Raw genomic sequence first — 15,061 nt, forward strand, 5'->3', positions numbered from 1 at the left:
TGTTGGGAGATAGGGTTGAGGCTCACCTGGAGAGGTCATGAAAGCTCTGTCCCTCCTTCCCCACCTTGCCCTATATTTGGTTCTTGCTGAGGTTTTATTTTTTTCCATGCAACAAAACCTTTATTAACATTTTGAGCAGGTTTAACTGTTTACTGAAACTGGTAATTTCCAAACTTAAGTTGGGGCAAATGGCTGTAGTGCAGAGTAGTGCCATCACTGGGCACTGCGAAATGCAAGAGTGAAGAATTAATGTGGATTACTTGAAGTCAGGAGTTTGAGCCCAGCCTAGCCAACATGGTGAAACCCTGTCTCTACCAAAAACAAAATACAAAAATTAGCCAGCTGTGGTGGTGCACGCCTGTAATCCCAGCTACTCAGGAGGCTGGGGATGCCTTCTTTATCCTGGATCTTGGCCTTCACATTTTTCATGGTGTCCCTGGGCTCTACCTCCAGTGTGATTGTCTTGCTGATCAAGGTCATCATGAAGATTTTCATTTTGATCTGTGAGCGGATATGAGGATGCTGCAAATTGCCAGTCACATCCAACCACCAGAATGCCTTCACACGCTCACTCAACAAAGCCAGTCATCCCTCAGTTGTGTTCTTTATAATAAAACTCTAATCATAAGTAGAATACTTTCTGAGTTCTGTGACTCATTCTAAGGAATTACCCAACCTGAGGGTCCTGTGAACCCCCAAAGTTGTACTCTTCTCCACAGAAATGTGGGTGGCCTGGTCACCCCATTCATGGCTGTTATCTACAGTAGGGAAGTCTTGTGGGACTGACATCTTAGCCTGTGGGGTCAATGCCAGCTCTGGGTAGTGCCAGAGTTGGCATTGACCCCAACTTTCAGAGATTTGGGTAGGCTGTGTTATATTAAATAGACCCTGAACATTTGTAATTGCTAAAATAAACAATTAAATTGAATTGTTGGATACTCAGTTGGTTTCAGAGAAGTTAAAGAACTGATTGGTTTTGGAAGAATACGTTTGTTATTGGCAAAGACGCCACACATTTGGTGTCAGAAAAAAACACATACCTATTCATATTGAGGTACTTCCTTTATGTATTGATTTCCACCCCAAACAACCCTCATCATCTAAAGATCACAAAAAAGTAATTTTTGATTGTTTGATATATAATATTATCATCAAAAATTTGAAAAGACCTGAAATACCCAAATAATAGTCTTTCTGACAGGTGTTCAGCATACCATTGGCTTATTTACAAACTTTTTTCAAAACAATTTTGGAAATAACATCTTTTTGTACCTTTACAACATTCATAATGGGTAGGCAGGGTAACTTGTCATTATCTTTGTTTTATAGATGTGGAAACGTAAGCACATAAGTGTCTAAAGATCTTTTACAAAGTCACATGGAGAATTGAGGACAGAACTAGTACCAGAAACAGATAGGCCTGAGTCTCAGTTCAGCGGATGACTGTTTTCTTTAGAAAGAAGAGAGGAAAATAGTAATCAAACATATTTGCAGTGTTAATTGTTACAGGATTTATAACTTTATTTTTTATTTGCTATTATTTTTTATTTTTTTTAGATGGAGTTTCACTCTTGTTGCCCAGGCTGGAGTGTAGTGGTGTGATCTTGGCTCCTTGCAACCTCTGCCTCCTGGGTTCAAGCGATTCTCCTGTCCCAGCCTCCCGAGCAGCTGGGATTACAGGTACCTGCCACCACACCTGGCTAATTTTTGTATTTTTAGTAGAGATGGGGTTTCACCATGTTGGCCAGGCTGGTTTTGAACTCCTTACCTCAGGTGATCCACCTACCTCGGCCTCCCAAAGTGCAGAGATTACAGGTGTGAGCCATCGTGGCCAGCTGATTTATGACTTTATTAACCAGCAACTGTTTCTCTTCCATGGATTTTATGAACAAAATTAATTTGGAAATACGTACTAGGTATAATGTCAAATAAGGTAAGTCAATGTAAAAAATGTACATATTTTCCTTACAAAAGACTCATTTTAATTGTTTGCTATATTTTTGATAAGTAAAAAAAGCATTTTTTAAATGGGAGTTCCCACCATGTATGTTTGTTTTTGTTTTTGTTTTGAGACAGGGTCTTCTCTGTCACCCAGTCTGGAGTGCTGTAGAGTGAACATGGCTCACTGCAGCCTTGACCTTCTGGGCTCAAGTGATCCTCCCATCTCAGCCTCTTAAATAGCTGGGACCAAAGGTGCAGGCCACAACACCCAGCTAATTTTTCAAATTTTTGTAGATATGGGGTCTTGCTATGCTGTCCAGGCTAGTCTCAAACTTCTGGGCTCAAGCTGTCCTCCACCTTAGCCTCCCAAAGTGTTGGGATTATAGGCCTGAGCCACTGCCCCTGGCCTTTACCATCTAGTTTTAAGAGCTGTAGAATGTCTTAAACACTAGAAGTCTATTTGTTACATATGAAAACCATTCAAACAGGTTCTATTCTGGGTTAAGGGAGGTTGAGTGGGCCTGGGGGCAAGGAGGGAGGAGGAGAGATCCCCATACCCATTCAGGGATCCATCTTCAAACATTGCCCCAGGCAAGAAATAGAAGCAGAAGAAATGTGTATGATTTTTGACAGCAAGTTTCCTTAAAGAATAAGAAAGTGTTCATTCAAAAAACAGGATTCTGGGTAAGCATATTTGATAAAAAAAAATAAAAAGGAGGATTGTTATGATTTTTTTTTCTTTGCCGCACAGTGTTTTATTTTCTGAAACCCCCACAGTGGGGGGTTGTGACTTTATATAGCTGAAGCAAGTTCTTTTTTTTTTGTTTTTTTTAGATGGAGTCTCGCTCTGTAGCCCAGGCTGGAGTGCAGTGGTGCCATCTCTGTTCACTGCAACCTCTGCCTCCCGGGTCCTGGTTCAAGCAATTCTCCTGCTTAGCTGGGATTACAGGCATGTGCTACGATGCCCAGCTAATTTTTGTATTTTTAGTAAAGACGGGGGTTTCACCATGTTGGCCAGGCTGGTCTTGAACTCCTGACCTCATGCTCCACCTGCCTCGGCCTCCCAAAGTGCTGGGATTACAGGCAAGAGCCACCGTGTCCAGCTTAGCTACAGCAAGTTCTTAGGAGAAGTGTTGTTTCCTGTTAACTTCACAGCTGACTTTGTATCTATTAATCCAGTCTCATGAATAGCAGGGCAGATTTTTACTTTATATTTTCTCATTTTACTTTTTATTTGTCATTGAACACATGGTGGTTTATCAAAGGGTTTTGCAAAAACTCTGTAACTTTACAACAATCATGAAATGTAAGCAGAATGAATTACTGATTGCCCTGTTTTATACATGACAAAACCAAAGCCCACAGATGCTTAAGGTGACTTTTCCCTCCTCTTTTTACAATGCCAAATAGGGAATTAAAGGAAGAGCTGGAATTGCCAGCTTTGATTGCTAGAATTCATTTTTATAGCTGTCATTTTCCTTAGAAAGGTAGAGATACACAGAGAGAAATGACCATCACATGATCTTGTTTCTGTTTTCCTCTCATTGCTTTATAATTACCTGGCTATTGGGGAGAAATCTCTGAAAATGCATGTTAGGAAAAGAAGTATGTCCAAATCAGAATTCTTGGTATACAAATGAACTTAAAAAAATTTCTATGAAACATTAAATATGATTGTTTGTGAAATCGTTCACAAGTAAAACAAAAAATTCTAAACAGTCTATATTCATCTTTTTTGTTAGTTAGGGTACGCTATGTTATATTAAATAGACCCTGAACTTTTGTAATTGCTAAAATAAATAGGAATTAATTCTTGCTTTGTGGACAATCTACAGTGTTCCAGGTCATGAGAGGAGTTGTGGGGGCACTGGGAGAGAGGTTAGGGGTCTGTGACCCCCATAGTCATTTAGACACCTAGGATGCTGGAGGCTCTGCCATTTTTAACATTTTAACACTTATCTTCCAAGATGATCCAGGGAGAGAAAAATAATAAGAGTCAGAAGAGGTGTGTAGAGACAAGTAGGAAGGGTAAGTATCAGAATGGCAGTGAGGTGTAGGAACATGACAAGCAGGATGACAAAGCAAAACTGCCCGTGGTAGGTAAAGTTTTCTCTGTCTCTTGCAATAGTGCTGCTGCCTCTGCTGGTGAGATGCGTCTGAGAGTCACACCAGAGTGGCGTCAGGTGGGCCTGGTCCTACTCCTGAGTTCCTGGAGCTTCCCAGGTGTCCCTCGTCTTGTTACGTGATTTCCTTCTGTGTTGGCTCCTTGGGCACCACTAAAACCTCCGAGGGGTTTTAGTTCTCCGTTTAGAGTTTAGTAGGGGTTACTCTGCAAGTGACTGATAGAGTAATAGGAAACCTCTAGCTCAGCACCAAGAAGTGGTCCAGGCAAGGAAGATGCCAAATGGCCACAAACAGGGCTTGAAATTAGAATTACTGTTTCCTGATGAAATTTATTCTGATTGCAATTCATTTTATCTGGGTATCTCAGTTTTTTTTTTTTTTTCCTGCTGCTATAAAAGAATACCTGAGCCTAGGTAATTTGTAAAGAAAAGAAATTTATTTCTTAATTCTGGAGGCCAGGAAGTCCAATATCAAGGTGCTGGCATCTGGTGAGGGTCTTCTTGCTATGTCATTCTGTGGTGGAAGGCGGAAGGGGAAGAGAATGTGAAAGAGAAAGGGGAAGTGAGCAGAAACTGTGCTATTAGGAACCCACTCTCAAAATAACTAACCTACTCCCAGGATAATAGAGTTAATCCACTAATTAAAAACAGAGACTCACGACCTAATTACTTCTTAAAGATCCCAGTTCTCAGTGCTGTTGCATTGGGGTTGAGTTTCCAACACATGAACTCTGGGGAACACAGTCAAACCATAGTACTAGGTGTTTGGGGGAAATAATGATAAACAATCAATAACTTTAAACTCATAATAACAGAATGATTTCTCTTGTCATTTAGTCACAACCTTGAAAAGACCTCGAAAGACAGCTGAAATTACTACCTAGAATTTACAGAAAGAAATGTTTTAGATGAATCACTTTCAGACAGATATAATAGTTTTTATACATGTCATATAATAATTTTAATAATTTAAAAATTTGTTTTGCCTTTTAAAAAACACATTTTTTATTGAAGTATAACATACTTACCAGAAAAGGTACAAACCATAAGCCTACAGAATGATTATCACACAATGAACATACCCGTGCTACCACTATAGAAATCAAGACAGAAACCGATCACCCCAGAAACCACTCGGTGACCCCTCCCAACCACCAGACTCCCCCTCCTTTCCAAAGACAAAAACACTATCCTGATTCTCAACAACAGAAGCCTGCAACAATGTGGAGAATCTCACAAATGTTAAGTTCAAGTGAAAGAAGTCAGACATAGAGATTACTTTTTATAAATTCCACTTATATATTAAAATGTACCACAGTGTTTTTACGCATTCTACTGTTGATAGACCTTTGGATTAATTTCAGTGCTGAGGTATTATGAATAGTGTTGTTATGAATATTTGCAAACATGCCTGCCTTCCTGTTGAGTATGTATGCCTGAGTGAAACTGCTGAATTATGGAGTATATACATGTCCAACTTTAAAAGACTATGCCAGTTTTCCAGTGTGATTGCACCAACTACTGACACTACCACTATCAGTTTATAGAAGTTCCAATTTTTTCATATCCTTGCCAACATTTGGTATTGGCAATTTTTTTTTAGCCAATTTAGGTGTGTAGTGATATTTCATTGTGATTTGAATTTGCATTTCCCTAATTGCTAATGAGATAGAGCACTTTCGTGTGTTTAGACTGACCTTGGGAATATCCACTTTTGTGAAGTGCCTATTCAAGTATCTTTACTTTTGGGGTGGACTGCATTTCTCATATTGAAGTATAAGGGTCCTTTAGATACTCAGAATATGAGTCTTTGTTTGGATAAATAGGCTTCAAAATCTTTGTCTACTCTTCGATTTGCATTTTCATGGTCTTAATGGTATTTTTAAAGGACATTTTTTACTTTTAGTGTAGTCCCGTATATAAATTATTTCCTTTATGGTTAAGTGCTTTTTGCATTCGGTTTAAGAAATCTGGCCGGGTGCAGTGGCTCACACCTGCAATCCCAACACTTTGGGAGGCTAAGGTGGGCGGATCACCTGAGGTCAGGAGTTCAAGACCAGTCTGGCCAACATGGCAAAACCCCGTCCCTACTCAAAATACAAAAATTAGCTGGGCGTGGAGGTGCACACCTGTAATCCCAACTACTCGGGAGGCTGAGGCATGAGAATTGCTTGAACCCAGGAGGCAGAGGCTGCAGTGAGCCAAGATCGTGCCACTGCAATCCATCCTGGGCAACAGAAGAGATTCCATCTCATAAACAACAACAACAACAACAACAAAAACCAAAAAAAAAACAAAAACCACTTTTCCTACCCACCCAGAGGTTATGAAGATATTTTAGATTATCTTCTCAAAATGCTATTGGTTTATTTTTTACATTTTTATCTAAAATCCACCAGTAATTGCTTGGTGTGGATTAGAGGGTCTGGATTTCTTTTTCCTCAAGATTTATTAGATGTAGGTGTCCAAGTAACTGAGTACTGTCTTTGCCACACAGTTTTGCCCTGTCACCTTTGTAGTAAATCAACTGTCCAAATATGCATGAGTCTTTTCTTTCCACTGACTTATTTTCTATCTTTGAGACAATACCATTTAATTAGAGTAGCTTTATTTAAATCTTGATATCTTGTAGTGAAGTCCTTTAGTTTTGTTCACCTTTTTCAAATTGTCTGGGTTATTTCCAGTCCTTTGCACTCCCATATTACATGTTAGAATCAACTGGTCAGTTTCCACAAAAATGTTGATGTTTCAAATGGAAACAATATGTGTTGTTTCTATAGATCATTTTGAGGAGAATGGACAATATTCATTTTCCAATCCCAGAACATAATATATCCTTCCATTTACTCAGGTCTTCTTTAATTTTTCTCAACAATGTTCTAGAACTTTCTGTATAGATTTTTATACATCATTTATTAGATTTGTTTTCATATGTTCTTTTCAGTAGTATGGAAAATGTATATTTCAACACTTCGTGTAGTAACTGTTCTTGGTTTGTAAAATGCATTTCATTTTTGTAACTTGACACAGATCTAGAAAACCTGCCAAACTATTTATTAATTTTAGTGATTTACTGATAGGTTCTTTTGGATTTTCAGTGTATTCAATTTCATCATCTGTGAAAAATAAGTTTCATATGTTTGTTTTTGGTCCTTTACCATATATTTATTTTCTTTGAGTTTCTGCACCAGCAAAGACCTCCAGTATGATGCTGAATAAAAGGGGTAATAGGACACTGTGTCTTGGTCTCATCATCATCAGAAGGCTTTCAACTTTCCATCATTGAGTGTGAAGTTTGCTGTGGGTATTTTTTTTTTCTTTTTGAGACAGAGTCTCGCTCTGTCACCCAGGCTGGTGTGCAGTGGTGCGATCTCAGCTCACTGCAAACTCCACCTCCTGAGTTCAAGTGATTCTCCTGCCTCAACCTCCTGAGTAGCTGGGATTACAGGTGCCACCATGCCTGGCTAATTTTTGTGTTTTTAGTAGAGATGGGGTTTCACCATGTTGGTCAGGCTGGTCTCAGACTTCTGACCTAGTGGTCTGCCCGCCTTGGCTTCCCAAAGTGCTGGGATTATAGGCGTGAGACACCATGCCCAGCCATGCTGTAAGTATTTTATGGATACCCTCTATTAAATTAGGGAAGTGTCCTTCAATTCCTAGTTTGCTAAGTTTTTCTTAAAAGAATCATGAATGGATATTGACTTTTTTTTTTTTCCCAGACAGGGTCTCACTCTGTCACCCAGGCTGGAGTGTGGTGGCACCATCATGACTCACTGCAACCTCTGCCTCCCAGGAGCAGGTGATCCTCCTGCCTCAGCCTCCTGAGTAGCAGGAACCACAGGTGTGTGCCACCAATCCCAGCTAATTTTTTCTTTGTATTTTTTGTAGAGATGGGGTGTCGTCACCACACCATCTTCCACAATGGTTGAACTAATTTACATTTCCATCAACCATGTAAAAGCGTTCCTATTTCTTTGCAACCTTGCCAGCATCTGTTGTTTGTTGACTTTTTAATAATCGCCATTCTGATTGGCATGAGATGGTATCTCTCTGTGGTTTTGATTTACATTTCTCTTATGATCAGTGATGTTGAACTTTTTTTTAATGTTTATCGGCCACCTGAATGTCTTTTGAGAAGTGTCTGTTCATGTCCTTTGGCCACTTTTTAATGGAGTTGATTTTTTTTTTTTTGTAAATTTGTTTAAATTCCTTGTAGATTCTGGACATTAGACCTTTGTCAGATGGATAGATTGCAAAAGTTTTCTCCCACTCTGTAGGTTGCCTGTTGGCTCTGGTGATAGTTTCTTTTGTTGTGCAGAAGCTCTTTAGTTTAATTGTGAAAATGTCAGTTTTTGCTTTTGTTGCAATTGTTTTTGGTGATTTTGTCATGAAATCTTTGCCTGTGCCTATGTCCTGAGTGGTATGGCCTAGATTTTCTTCTAGGGTTTTTATAGTTTTGAGTTTTACATTTAAGTCTTTAATCTATCTTGAGTTAATTTTTGTAAGGTATAAGGAAGGGATCCAGTTTCAATTATCTGCATATGGCTAGCCAGTTCTCCCAGCACAATGTATTAAATAGGAAATCCTTTCCGTATTGCTTGTTTTTGTCAGGTTTGTTGAAGATCAGATGGTTGTAGATGTGAGGTCTTATTCCTGAGTTCTCTATTCTGATCCATTGGTCTATGTGTCTGTTTTTGTGTCAGTATCATGCTGTTTTGGTTACTATAACCTTGTAGTATATTTTGAAATTTGGTAGTGTGAGGCCTCCGACTTTGTTCTTTTTGCTTAGGATTGTTTTGGCTCTATGAGCTCTTTTTTCAGTTCCATATGAATTTTAAAATACTTTCTTCTAATTCTGTGAAGAATGTCCACAGTAGTTTAATCGGGATAGCGTTGAATCTATAAATTACTTTGGGCAGTAGCCATTTTCACAATATTGATTCTTCCTATCCATGAGCGTGAAATGTTTTTCCATTTGTTTGTGTCATCTCTAATTTCCTTGAGCAGTGGTTTGCAGTTCTCTTTGAAGAGGTCCTTCACTTGCCTTGTTAGCTGAATTCCTAGGTATTCTATTCTTTTTGTAGTAATTGTGAATGGGAGTTCATTCATGGTTTGGCTCTCTGCCTGCCTGTTGTTTGTGTATAGGAATGCTTGTGACTTTTGTACATTGATTTTGTAACCTGATAATTTGCTGAAATTGCTTATCAGCTTAAGAAGCTTTTGGGCTGAGACAATGGGGTTTTCTAGACATAGGATTATGTCATCTGCAAACAAAGACAATTTGACTTCCTCTCTTCATTTGAATACTCTTTATTTCTTTCTCTTGCCTGATTGCCCTGGCTAGAACTTCCAATACTATGTTGAATAAGAGTAGTGAGAGAGGGCATCTTTGTCTTGTGCCAGTCTTCAAGGGGAATACTTCTAGCTTTTGCCCATTCAGTTTGATATTGGCTGTGGATTTGTCATAAATAGCTCTTATTATTTTGAGATATGTTCCTTCAATGCTTAGTTTATTGAGAGTTTTAAACATGAAGGGATGTCAAATTTTATTGAGGGCCTTTTCTGTGTCTATTGAGATAATCATGTTGTTTCTGTCTTTAGATTTGTTTACGTGATGAATTATGCTTATTGATTTGCATATATTGAACCAGCCTTGCATCTTGGGGATGAAACCTACTGGATCATGGTAGATAAGCCTTTTGATGTGCTGTTGTATAAATGACACATTGTCATGCCTCTTAATACTGAAGTTTTGACTTTATGGTGTGATTTCTACATCTGTTTATGCCATATCTTTTACAGAGCACAGAAAGCTAAGAATTCTACTGGATGATAATGTCCTTTGGGCACAAATGTGGAAAAAGCCTCAAAAGACAACTGGGGCCGGACACAGTGGCTCATGCCTATAATCCCAACACTTTGGGAGGCAGAGGCAACAGTATTGCTCAGCCCAGGAATTCAGGACCAGTCTAGGCAATATAGGAAGACTCTGCCTCTATGACAACCAAAACAAAAATTTAGCTGGGTGTGGTGGTACATGCCTGTAGTTGCAGCTACTAGGGAGGCTGAGGTGAGAGAATCGCTTGAGCCTGGGAGGTCAAGGCTGCAGTGAGTCATGATTGCATCATTGCACTTCAGCCTGGGCAACAGAGTGTGACCCTGTCTCAAAGAAAAAAAAAAACAAAACAAACAACAACAACAACAACAACAACGAGACAATTGCTGTGTTATCTAATTAGTGCCAGAAAGAAAAGCTACATATTAAACTATTTCTAACCCAAACAGTAGCTTCGAAAAATTTCCTCCAGCATGTCATTGGTTAATGTAATAATTTTATAGAGTAATTTTACAAACAATTAAGGTATTTTAAAAATACATTCAGAAGAATTAAGCAGGAAAATTGTCTCTGTCTTTTCTTTCTTTTCTTTTCTTTTCTTTTTCCCTCCTTCCTTCCTTCCTTCCTTCCTTCTTTCTTTCTTTCATTCTTTCTTTCTTTCTTCTTTCTCCTTCCTTCCTTCCTTCCTTGCTCTTTCTTTCTTTCTTTCTTTCTTTCTTTCTTTCTTTCTTTCTTTCTTTCTTTCTTTCTTTCTTTCTTTCTTTCTTTCTTTCTTTCTTTTCTGTCTTTCTCTTTCTTCTTTCTCCTTCTTTCCTTCCTTCTCTTCTCTTCTCTTCTTTTTTCTTTCCTTCTTTCATAGGATCTCGCTCTGTTACCCAGGCTGGAGTCCAGTGGCATGATCACAGCTCACTGCAGTCTTGACCTCCCAGGGCTCAAGTTGTCCTCCCACCTCAGCCTCCTGAATAGCTGGGACTATAGGTACACAACACCATGCCTGGCTAATTAAAAAAAAAAATGTTTTTTTTAATGGAGATATGGGTCTCACTATGTTGCCCAGGATAGCCTTGAACTCCTGGGCTCAAGCAAACCTGCCTCAGCCTCCCAAAATGCTGGGATTAGGTGTGAACCACTGTACTCAGCAATCTCTCTGTTTTATAAATGAGGAAATCATGGCATGTTATTGTTTAAGGCTATTTTTTTGCAGTCGCAATCAGATTTAAACAATGAGCTAGGATTAAAATCCTGGACACCCAGAACTCAATTCTTAAATAGAGAAATGGCTAGATAAGACAGAAAATGGAAATCAAAATGCCATTAGGATCTGAATACCCTTCAAAGTACAAATTGTTATAAAATGTATTGCTCTTCTTTACTTAATATGTTTTTGCCTTTTTATTTCCTCTAGTATTTCTAGATTCTATGAATAGTTGAAACATATCTTCTATGGGAGGACATATTTGGAAAAAATGTAAGCAATTATAAACTCATGACGTTGCTGGTGATTTACAACGAGTTCATTCTAATTATTTTCTTTATTTTTCCCAATTGAAAAATGTCTAAACTATAAATGACCCATTTTTTATCTTCCTACTTAAATTCTATATATAATACATAGACTATTTTAATTAGTTAGAGGAAGCTATCTGCTTTAACAAATAATCTCCTTCCCACTGTGGCTCAAACTTGTAGAACTTTATGCCTCACTTATATAAAAAGTCTAAGAAGGTTACAGGCCAGGTGTGATGGCTCATGCCTGAAATCCCAGCACTTTGGGAGGCCAAGGCAGGCTAGTTGCTTGAATTCAGGAATTTGAGACCATCCTGGGCAACATGGTAAAACCCCATCTCTTTAAAAAATACAAAAATTAGCTGGGCATGGTGGTGTGCGCCTATAGTCCCAGCTACTTGGGAAACTGAGGTGAGAGGATCACTTGAGCCCGGGAGGTGGAAGTTGCAGTGAGCTGTGATCGCACCACTGTGCCCCAGCCTGGGCAACACAGCTAGACCCTGTCTCAAAAAAAAAAAAAAATGTTGGAGGCAGAATATTGGGTGGTTTTTTCACTCACAGTCAGTTGGGGACCTAGGTGGGGACCTAGGTTGATAGAGGTTTTGGCATTCTCATCCCCTGGCTCCCAAGGTCACCTGGGGTTTGGCATTGAATTTGTGAAAGAAATATAGGAAGCACATCACCTTTGTGCATAGTTCTTTGGCTAGAACTGAGGCAAATGGTCCTACCTCACTGCAAAGAAGCCTTAAAATGAATTCAACTATGCGTTCTGGGAAAAGAGAGGAAACTTGGTTTTGGTGAGCAGCTTGCAATTTTCACCACATTTTCCCGTTCCCTTCCTGATTTGCTGCTGCATAATCTTTCCAGCCTCTGATATGTTTCCTCTGATATAGATTCGCTTTAACTTTGGATTCTATTTTCTACATTTTCTCTACTTTCACTGCCTGTTACTGAATCATGAAGCCAATGGCCAGTATTTCAGGTTTTTGTATGGCATCCTCTTCCAATACACATTTTTTTTTTGGATGTCAAGTAGGATAACTGCTGTCAGAAATAGGTCCCAAAACGTTTATTGGCTCAAACACAAGAAGGGGATTATTTCTTGCTCACATTATCAGGATAAGGTGGTTTCTGATTGTCAGGGGTCTTTGAGTCACGAAGCCATTTAGGGATTCTGGCTGACGGGAGTCCTGCTTTCTTGACATGTGGCTTCCAAAGTCTTCATGGTGAAACAGAGGCAGATGTATCATAAACATGTAAGGACAAGTGGGAAGGGAACACAGGAACAAGAGTAAGGTGTAAGATGGGGAGCCAGACTAAGTGAAGATGCTCCATGTGGATGAATTGCTTTTAATTTCTGGTAATAGTGACTGGAACACCATTAAGGTTGGATGAATTCAAAGGGCAGATCAGGATGACCTGGTAAGCTTCCCAGGTATTTGTTAGTTCTTCACAGATTTCTTTCTGGCTTACTCCATTATCACATGCTGAGACTACTAAGAAGTTTCATTCTTTTGTGCAGCGATAAGAAGGGATTCCCTTCAGATTCCATTAAAAAGGGAAGAGCCTCAGAAAACCTCAAGCTCAGTGCCAATAATTAGACAAGGTAGGAAGTTCGGACTGCAAACCATCAGCTGTGGATTATCAGTTTATACCCAGAGATACTGTTCTTGCAATGGAGTCACTTTAACTTGGGATTCTATTTGCTACGTTTTCTTTACCTTCACTTTTAAAATGCAGGGAGACAAGAAATGTGAAGTTTTCACTTAATAGATGGGCTTTACGGACTGAATATATGTAGTCACGTATTTATCTTCTTGAGAAAAGATGAAGCAAAACATATTCTCTCTGCCTATAAATTGAATGTATATAATAATTTCTTTTTTAAAATTTTTAAATTTTTGAGATGAGATCTCACTCTGTTGCCCAGGCTGGAGTGCAGTGGCGTGATCACAGTTCTCTGGAACCTCTGCCTCCTGGGCTCAAGAGATTCACCTGCCTCAGACTGCCAAGTAATGGGGACTACAAGCAAGCACCACCATGCCCAGATAATTCTTTGTATTTTTAGTAGAGATGGGATTTTGCCATGTTGCCCAAGCTGGGTATGTAATGATTTCTACCATCTGCTGTCTACAATGTTCTATATTAGATAGCTACATTTTTTATAAATCAGAAACTTGAAGGAGCCTTTCTAGACAAAAAGGTTCACTATTTAGTTACTGCTAGAAAGACAATCTTTCAATCAGCCACTCAAAAATTCGAAGTACAGCTGTTGAAAGATATCCTCTAGCACGATATTGGCTTACTATAAGTGATTTTCCAAAGCACTTTTGTAACTAAAATCTAACTCTATCACTCCAACAACCTGCCAATTGAGAAAAATGATGAGACAAGTTTCAATCATTTTAGGAGGTTGACTTGCCAAAGTTAAGGATGCATGCCTGGGAGACAGGTCTATGCCTTTCTCCAAAGATGATTTTGAGGGCTGCAAATTTAAAGGAGAAAGGATGGGATACTGAGAAGTACACAGTTGCCATGTAAGAGAGGGTAGGAAAAAATAGGGTGGGAAAAAATTCATGCCTTTTTCTGGCTCAGTGAATCTGCATTTTTTTACATAAGATGACATAGATAAAAGGGGACAGGGAAACCATCAGATATGCATTTGTGTCTGGTGGGCAGCGAGGTGACTACACCTGTAAGGATAAGCTATCAATTTACATTGCCATGGTGAATTTTTTTTTTTTTTTTTTTTTTTTTTTTTTTTTTTTTTTTTTTTTTAGACAGAGTCTCGCTCTGTCACCCAGGCTGGAGTGCAGTGGTACAATCTCAATGAACCTTTCCCTTCTGGGTTCAAGCTATTCTCTTGCCTCAGCCTCCCAAATAGCTGGAATTATAGGCACCCACCACCACGCCTGACTAATTTTTGTATTTTAGTAGAGACAGGGTTTTACCACGTTGGCCAGACTGGTCTCGAGCTATAGGCGTGAGCCACCACACCTGGCCTACCATGGTGAAATTTTAACAGAAACACCTTAGGGTAAAGTTGTTGAAGCTCACTAGGAATTTCCTTGTGAGAAAAATGTGGGGGAGGCGTGTAGCTTTTCATCTTGTAGCCATTTTATTTAGGAACCAAAAGAGGAGGCAAGTTGCAAGACCCAGTTCTCAGCTTAACTTTTCCCTTTGGCTTAATGAGTTTGGGGTCCCAAGATTTATATTCCTTTCACAAACCTGAAGGGGTAGGGCAAGAGAACTGTTGTTGTCCCTGCTTTTCACCAGATTCTCATTCCCTGAGAGATAAACAGAAACTAGCCCGGGAAAACGAAGAATGGAAGACTTCTCTGCTGGTTTCAACCCATGGCCTGACACTGTTGCCTGACTCCTTTCCGTTTACAAGATTTCAACATAACAGTTGACCAACTTACATTCCTTACATTCCTTTCTGATAAACGACCTCTGTCCACAGACTGGTTCTGGCAAGGTTATGGAGGCTGTGCACATAGCACCTTTATGTTCTGTTTCACCTTTTGACATATGGAGCCGAATTTTACTGCATTTTAATGTTGTCTCCACCCCAAAGTGAACATGGGTCATATGTAACATATGTATTTATTTAATCTGCATGCATGTGTGTGATCTCCCTTCAGGTATGTTCATA

This window comes from Rhinopithecus roxellana, chromosome 14, assembly GCF_007565055.1.
Source record: "Rhinopithecus roxellana isolate Shanxi Qingling chromosome 14, ASM756505v1, whole genome shotgun sequence".
In the NCBI taxonomy this organism is placed as follows: domain Eukaryota; kingdom Metazoa; phylum Chordata; class Mammalia; order Primates; family Cercopithecidae; genus Rhinopithecus; species Rhinopithecus roxellana.